We start from the raw sequence: 8601 nt of genomic DNA, 5'->3' as shown, positions 1-8601 counted from the left end.
CCACTAGATTGCCCATATTTCCAGAAGAACAAGACAAGGCATGCAGATTATCAGCAAGAATATTTGTGAAACCCAACTGCTTTTGGAAAAAATGGAAATGGAAATCTGGGAACGGAAATGGAAAAATGGAAATGGAAAAATGGAAATGGAAATGGAAATGGAAATGGAAATGGAAATGGAAATGGAAATGAAATGAAATGAAATGGAAATAGATATTCCATACCCAGAAACAGACAGGACCAGGGATTTTAAGAAAACCGTGAGGGGTATGTTTTCTGCATTAGATTCACAGAAGTTAAAATATTAATCTGGCCAGAATTCTGTATTTCCTAAATCATTCAACTTCACACAGTAGTGCCTGCAAGTGGAATAGATAATTTTAATTTGACTAAAAAATATCTTCCAGAGACATGATGATGATGAAAAATAACTGGTACTGACTTGGAAACAAGATACAGAGAATTTCTGTCAGGCTTTATTAATCTCACTCGCTCAGGGAGTGTACCTCAATTCTATTTTTAATTTGTCCAGTTTCAGTTTTCAGACACAGGCTGTTGTTATGCCTTAGAATAAGGAGCTATATCAAATGTAGTAGTATCCTTTTGCTGTGTATCTGCAGTGAAGGCAAGATGATCACACTGTGTTCAGCTTCCTTCTCAGTCTTTGTTTCTATACGCAACTCAAGCTATGTATGCCCCTCACTGAGAGACATTTTTTCATCCCTCAGAAAATTTGTGCAGCTCTTCAAAGAATCTTCTCTTGATCCTGTACAAGACATGCAGCAGTTCTATAGTCTGCATCCAGCATCCTTAATACCATAAAAATACCCTGCTCCTCTTAACAGCCTCAAGAATCACATTAACTCTGTTTGTCACACTGTTAGAATGGTGTTAACACTTTGTGGTTTGGTCAAAATCCTTTACAAATTTACCATTTTCCAGTATCCCATTTTATATGCATACTGTAACACATTTTGTTTGTTACTGAGTCCTGCTCATGCTGCATTACCAGCCCTTAATCTGTCATAATTTATCATTCTGCCAGTCTTTGTGTCATCCACAGGTTTTATTGGCAGGGATTTTATATCTATTTCCATCTTTAATAAAGGTATTAGATTGAGCCAGTACTGACTACCGCCCACTGGTTTTACACAAAACCCATTAAGCTAATGATCTGCAGCACGAAACCCCAGGAGAGCATACGGGCATTTCTGAGTGTTGAATAATCACTCCCTGACTCTGCAAGACCCAAATCTGCTCAGGCAGGAGGTTTAATTCTAAGATAGTCATTTTGTGTTCTCTCCGTAGCCAATGGAAAGAGAAATTCACTTCCAGGTGCATCCAGCCGTAAAATATACACTGTTAATATGTGGCCTGGATCTGCCTCTCTCACTGCACCTTGTCTGTAGCGGGAGCTTAGTGGACTAACTTAGCTAAGTTGACTAATTAATTATTGAATGGCTGAAATTAAGTAATATGAACCCGAACCTGTATATTTCTGTAGTTACAGTAGAACAGAAACATGATCCTAAGGAGCGAACTGAAATACCACTGTAATCTCAAGTATAACTGTAGCATGAACAGGAGGCTTGTGATTATCTTTGCATTTCCTCAGAGCGTTGTGGCTGTGGACAGCAGGTCACTGAACCAGGTCCAGAAATGGGACAGCAAGGAGTACGTAATCAAGAGACAAGCAACGGAGGGGGAAATGGTGGCAGCGAGCTTATTCTCAGTATCCAGTCCAGTGAGAGAGCGGCTCAGCGTGTGTCTTGATATGTTCCATCTTCTCTGCATGGTCAGGTCACATACCAGGAACATGATCCACTAAAGGGCAAGTTTGAGGTAAATTAACATGACAGACTCTATGAAAATTACATGTACGTTATGAACAACAGCTTCTGATTTATAGCCAAGACCAAAAGAACTGAAATAATCTTTACTGGAGCTGTTACATATCCTTCCCTCCTGGGTGAGAAAAATTCAAAGGAAGCCCCAGACAGAGTACCAATCACATCAAGATCTGCAGTAGAAGGAGAGTACTTCAGTTGCTTGGAACAGACACTGCCTGGAAATCTAGAAAAATCAGGGGGTTTGATGTGACTGCTTTCACCCTCTTCGACTGCCTGTGACTGGGTGGCTGAGGGCTAGGATGCTGTCCTTGGTCAGTCATTAGGCACCAGGTTTCTTAAATACTGCAGCACTTGCCCAAAATTGTGGAGATGATGTGCCATATTGTGGTGTGTTGAGCTTGGCTGGATGCCAGGTGCCCACCAAGCTGCTCTATCACTCCTCCTCCTCAACTGGACAGGGGAGAGAAAATATAATGAAAACCTCATGGATTGAGATAAGGACAGGGAGAGAGCACTCACTAATTACTGTCACGGGCAAAACAGACTCAACTCGGGGAAATTAATTTAATTTATTGCCAATCAGAGTAGGGTAATGAGAAAATAAAACCAAATCTTAAAACACCTTCCTCCCACCCCTCCCTTCTTCCTGGGCTCAACTTCACTCCCGATTTTCTCTACCTCCTCCCCCTCAGCAGCGCAGGGGACGGGGAATGGGGGTTGTGGTCAGTTCATCACACGTTGTCTCTGCTGCTCCTTCCTCCGCAAGGGGAGGACTCCTCACACTCTTCCCCTGCTCCAGCATGGGGTCCCTCCCACGACAGACAGTCCTCCATGAACTTGTCTACCATGAGTCCTTCCCACGGGCTGAAGTTCTTCACGAACTGCTCCAGCGTGGGTCCCTCCCACGGGGTGCAGTCCTTCAGGAACAGACTGCTCCAGCGTGGGTCCCCCACAGGGTCACAAGCCCTGCCAGCAAACCTGCTCCAGCGTGGGCTTCTCTCTCCACGGGCCCAAAGGTCCTGACAGGAGTCTGCTCCAGCATGGGCTTCCCACGGGGTCACAGCCTCCTTTGGGCACATCCACCTGCTCCAGCATGGGGTCCTCCACCATGGACCTCCATGGGCTGCAGGGGGACAGCCTGCCTCACCATGGTCTTCACCACGGGCTGCAGGGGAATCTCTGCCCTGGCACCTGGAGCACTTCCTCCCGCTCCTTCTTCACTGACCTTGGTGTCTGCAGAGTTGTTTCTCTCCCATATTCTCACTCCTCTCTCTGGCTGCAGTTGCACAGGTTTTCTTTTTCTTTTTCCCCTTCCTAAACATGTTATCACAGAGGTGCTAACACTGACACTGACTGGCTCAGGCTTGGCCAGCGGCATGTCTGCCTTGGAGCCGGCTGGCACTGGCTCTATCAGACACAGGGGAAGCCTCTGGCATCTCCTCACAGAAGCCAGCCCTGTAGCCCACCCACTACCAGAACCTTTCCATACAAACCCAATACACATATTTAAGATGCTAGTACAGGTACACGGCTTACATGATACCTGCTCCGTGCTGTTAGCCTACGCAGAGAACTGGGATCCAATGGCACTGGACTGTACGTAGCCTGAACTACTCATTGCTCTCTTGAAGCTGGACGCCTTTGTAGCAGTGTACTCATACCCTCTTTGGGAGGCTAAGATCTCTCATCTTTCACAAAGGTCTGTGGAGAGCTGCTGACTGCACTTTCCATTTCTTCTTAGCACGTTACTGATAACTAAAGAAATGCTCTGAATTCAGTGAATCTGGATGAGTTAATGGGCTCCGAAGTTGCAACAGCTGTGCAGAGCAACGTGTTTTAAATTGGACGATCACAAAGGGAAAGTTGGACCAAGTACATGTGATAAATGACAAATTTTCATAATGAAAGGTGATGGCAACACCCTGGGGTGTAAGTGATGCTTTGCTCCTTTCTCCTTCCTCTTCCTACTTCGCACCGTGATCCCATTGGATCTGGAAGTGCGTCTGAAGATAAGGAGGTGCCTCGGGCTGCTGACAAAACTTCCCTGTCTTGTTTTATTTTTTCTTCATGAACTTTAATGGCTGGAGGGCAAGGAGAAAGGAATTGGCGGGGGTGGGGGGAGAGTTAAAAAACTTCCCAAATGTAAAACTTAGGATAAAAGGGGATGAAAGGCACTCAAAACACATTTCACAGGAAATTAATTTAAGAAAACATTTAACATATTTTCTGATTCCAGTATGTGAAATGAGATTATTAAAGATTAGGATTTTATGTACAGAAATAATTTAGGACATGAGGGGAAAAAAGATTCTGCTACCCTGAATTTAGTTCGTGTCAGAAGAAGGCCTGGTGGTAGGACAGAAGCTTTCTTATCATCCCAGACAAAAGCCATATTAACATTTCTTGCTGCAGAGGGACCAGGAGCACAACAAGAAGTCACAGCTAATTATCTGACGAAAGAAAATCTGACCAAGTCTTTCAGCTGAGCAAAAAATCTACTCTACTCTTTTTAGTTTGTTAAGATAATCTAATAGATATCTCATGAAATCAGTTGAGATTAGTAGATAAAAACAATTAGCAGAGAAACTGAATTCATTTTTCACAGATCTGCCTATCAGGCAGGGAAAATAAATTACTGTCAAGCGAGTTCATATTTTTTATAGCATTTTATTATTTGCTGTCTGGAAAATTCAGCCAAGGATTCATGTACTACAATGCTAACCTTTGCATTATCAAGTATGCAGTCATCCAGTCAAATTTACATGCGTTGGTCTGTGGTGGGTTGCCACCAGCCAGCAATGAAGCACCTTACAGGCTGCTACAAAAATTAAGTCCATCCCAGCCAGACCCAGTACAACGGACCTCTATACATTTCATGGAAAGATTTAGGTACCTAGGAAAAAAAATCCCCAATTTTAAACCTCCTGCTCTCACCAAAGGAAGTGGCAGCATATTTTCTGCCAATTTGAAGACTATTTTTCAACTCAGAAGAACAACATTATCAGCTTTTGTTAAGAAATAAAATAAAGGCAGGAGAATTTTAAAAACAACATTCTTCTATCTAGGGATATTTCTTCTTTCCCAAAATTATATAAAATTATTACAATCAGGATTTACAGTCTTTGCAATATAGGGGTTTTTTAAAAAAAGGAAGAGAGAAAGTAAAATTTTTAATTTAAAGATTACAGTGATGAGATTTTATTTCATCTACTGCACTTTATTAGCTCCCCAATGATTACAGGGATACAATGCAGCAATTGCTTAGGGCCAAGATGTCATCTGGATACTAGAACTACGAAGACAAAGATGACTTTGAAGATCAAGGAAATTATGCATGGCTTTGTCTCAGACATGGAAGATTGAATGCCGACCAGCGTTTCAAGGTATGGTTGGAAGACTACACTTGGTGGTCTACAAATCATCTAGATTTTAATTCAAGAGAAAAGCACTAATTACTAGAGACAGGGACAACCATAATTTTATAATCCCTCAACTGCTCAAATTCAGTTAATGCAAACGGATTAAAGCTTTGAGTGCATCCTACTCTCATCATCATTGTCATCATGGAGAATGTATCTTATCTAAGTTTTGACAGGAAGATACAGAGCTTCATGTAGGAGCGCTCTCACTCATTTTTACAAGATATGAATACAATTTACAAAATTATTCTTCTAACATAGGCATTGACCTTAAAATGAGAGCATTTGTACTCTGTAATCCACTATTGGACCTCTGTTGAGTATAAAGGGGAATCCAAGGTGACTTGCTTTAATACAGATACACATTTTCTAGACATCCACATTTATTCAGGACAGTCCCATCCAGAATATCAGCCAAGCCACAGTAGCCAGAAAATATGAAATGACTCAGCTTGCCTTAACCAACAGTTAGAGAGTTAAACCCTGTATTTGACGTAGGCTGGGGCCACAAGGACATAGTCCAAGTACAGATAGCTCTCTTGGTGGCCACAGAACAGCTGGTGAATTACCCTTACTGCAGCTCAGCAAATTACAACCTATGACTGAATTAATGTTATCTGCCTTTAATTATCACAACTGAAGTTGAAGATCCAAGCCAACAACACCTTCTGGTTTACAGGTACATGCTACTACTCTGAGACTGGGACATGCAGAAATAGATGACTTACAAGGACATTTATTTCAGTGTTTTGAAAAACTGATTACTTAAAAAGTCCAGGTGCTCTTAGGGGTTGAGTTTGGAGCTTAATTTGTGATAATGACAATCTTTTATAAATGCTGGTTTATTGCAGCAGTATCACAACACAGTAAGAATGTTAAACACGTGCAAATAGCTCACCTCTTCCAGATGCCAGAAACTAAACACTGCTTTGAAGTAAATCCCTAGATAATCCCTGAAAATTGTTGCATTATAAAATGTAAGCAGTAAGAAATTTCTTCCTTGTGCTTTGGGAATAGCTGTTTCAGGGAACGGAAAAAGGGATGGACAATTTGCTTGGTCCCTATAGCTGTAAACAGTTACCTTCCACCACATACCTGCTTCATTCCTTACTGAGCTGGACAAGTCTGGGACCTTCCTTTTACTCTCATGGCCCCAGAAACCTAACCTGATTTTCAGGTTTTCCTGAGAAGAGAAGTTGCTGCTTCCTCACTTATACTAAAAGAATGCTGTATGAGTCAGGAAAAGGAATAAAGCTATCTGATTTTAAAGGAAATTTTATACCAAATTAGTAAAAGGCTTAACTTTACCATCCTGTTCAGAAAATAAAATAATGTTCATGAGCTTTTCCTGGCCTTTTTCCACCTTTATGTGTTCACCAAAGTAGGTTCCCCATTTGGTAGGCATGTAGAGGGAGAAAAAAAAATGACACAATACTTGAAAGGGAGATTTGAATATCTGGGCCTCAGGAGAGGCAGCGAAGACAAAGGCTCCCAGAGTGCAAGGGCTTGAGTTTGGAGAGTAGGAAGTGTAAGCAACTTTAAGAAGTATCAGGAACTTTATAGCATAAAGAGTGACTAATATACACAAAGAGGAATAAATAGAGCAACGATTCTCTTCTGTTTTGCCTTTGCCTTTTGACAAACTTGAACGAGAGAGGATTTAGCTCAGTTTTCAGCAGTCTCACTGAAGTGGCTATTTGGAGTCAGTGCCTGCCTTTCCATTCATCTTGATGGCATTAGCAAGCCCTAATTTAAGTGGAAGAGAGGCGCATTCCTCTCCAAGCAATGGCGCTCTGGTTCTTGGCACCGCTGGTCGTCTTGTTCACCTTGTGAAGCAGGCCACAGAAGATCACAGACAGACACCCCTGAAGCTCACCAACTGCTCTTTTGTCAAAAGAGAAAGGTTTTTTCTGTCTGCTTGGTTGGGAAGGGGAAAGAAAAGGAGAAGAGAGATCATCTTGTGTATTTTCTTCTCTCCAAAGAGGTTCATCACTAGTGTAGCTTGACACAGAGCAGAAACTAAGCAAGTTTCGAAGTGTGAGGGACATGCTTTCTGCAGAAATTGTGTTAGATATTAATTTAGCCCAGGTTGCCCAAGCACAGACCTCCCTCTTGCCTAAAAGCAGGTTGAGAATTTGGCCATCCAGCCAATAAGCTAAAACAACAGAGATTTACATCATTGTGACTTTGAACAGTAGTAATCCAAATAATACAACTAACCAACAGATTTAGTTCAAGCATCAGAATTAATGATTTCTCTCAATGTGCAACATAGCTTTTCCTCTTCAGAGATGTTACTTTTAACAATACATTTTTAATTGTATTTGTACAATTGTAAATGTAATTGTAAAAAACAATATTTAACAATACTTTTAACAATAATCAAATTTGAAGGTAAAAGGAAAAGGTAAGGCAGGAGGCAGATCAGCTTGCCTCTGAAATTCACAAGAGAGAAATCTGAGATTGAAGTATTCTAGTTGCATTTGACACTCTCCCAGAATTAATAGGAAAGTTGCCATTTTAGTATGAAGACTAAATTACATAGTTGGTATCAGCTCTTGGTTGTTATTATGCCAGAGCACTCAGTAAGGTATTTCCACAGATTATTTGGGTCATTCAAGCAATATTCAATTTTCAGACTTCAGCTGGCTGACATCACTGCAGCCTCAAGTGACTAGAAGTCATTATCTCTCCTTACATGTAAAGCAGACCTTTAACCTCAGCTTCTGGAATTATCTTGGTGTGTGTGCTTGCAGACATGAACGGCATTTATCTCCAAGATATGAAGTTAAATGATCTTTTTAGAATTAAATTGTTCTTTTAGTATGCAATGTCAATAATCTTGCATTTATCTTCATAATAGAAATATGAGTACAAGTAGAAACTAATCAGGATGGTGTTAATTACAGAACTTTAAAATAATGCTCTGCTAACCTAAAGTATTGATATATTTAGCATTCTTATTTTTGTCATGTACACCAGAAGGTGAGTAAGTAGACGTGAATCCAAAGGCCACCACTTCTGACTTTTTCAGGTTGATTATGAATGTAGAAATTTTAATCTAGATTGCACACTAGCCCAAATGTGTATGAAAGATACAGGTCCCCTCTGGACAAGACTTATCTTACGGCCTTTATACTCATCCCAATAACTTTGAGACATGATAGACACAACTTCCAAAGAACACTGAACAGCAGTTTCATCAAGGGCCAGTGAGGATACTGGGTTAAGCCTGATCTGCTTTGATCCTAGAACATGGTTCATTATTGGTTACCAGACAGAAACATTTTTTTTTAAACAGCTACCATGCTCAGGTTCTGTACCAGCAAATGT

This window comes from Mycteria americana, chromosome 2 (genome assembly GCF_035582795.1).
Source record: "Mycteria americana isolate JAX WOST 10 ecotype Jacksonville Zoo and Gardens chromosome 2, USCA_MyAme_1.0, whole genome shotgun sequence".
Lineage (NCBI taxonomy): Eukaryota > Metazoa > Chordata > Aves > Ciconiiformes > Ciconiidae > Mycteria > Mycteria americana.
The sequence above is the reverse complement of the archived record's forward strand: the minus strand, read 5'-3'. Positions refer to the sequence as shown.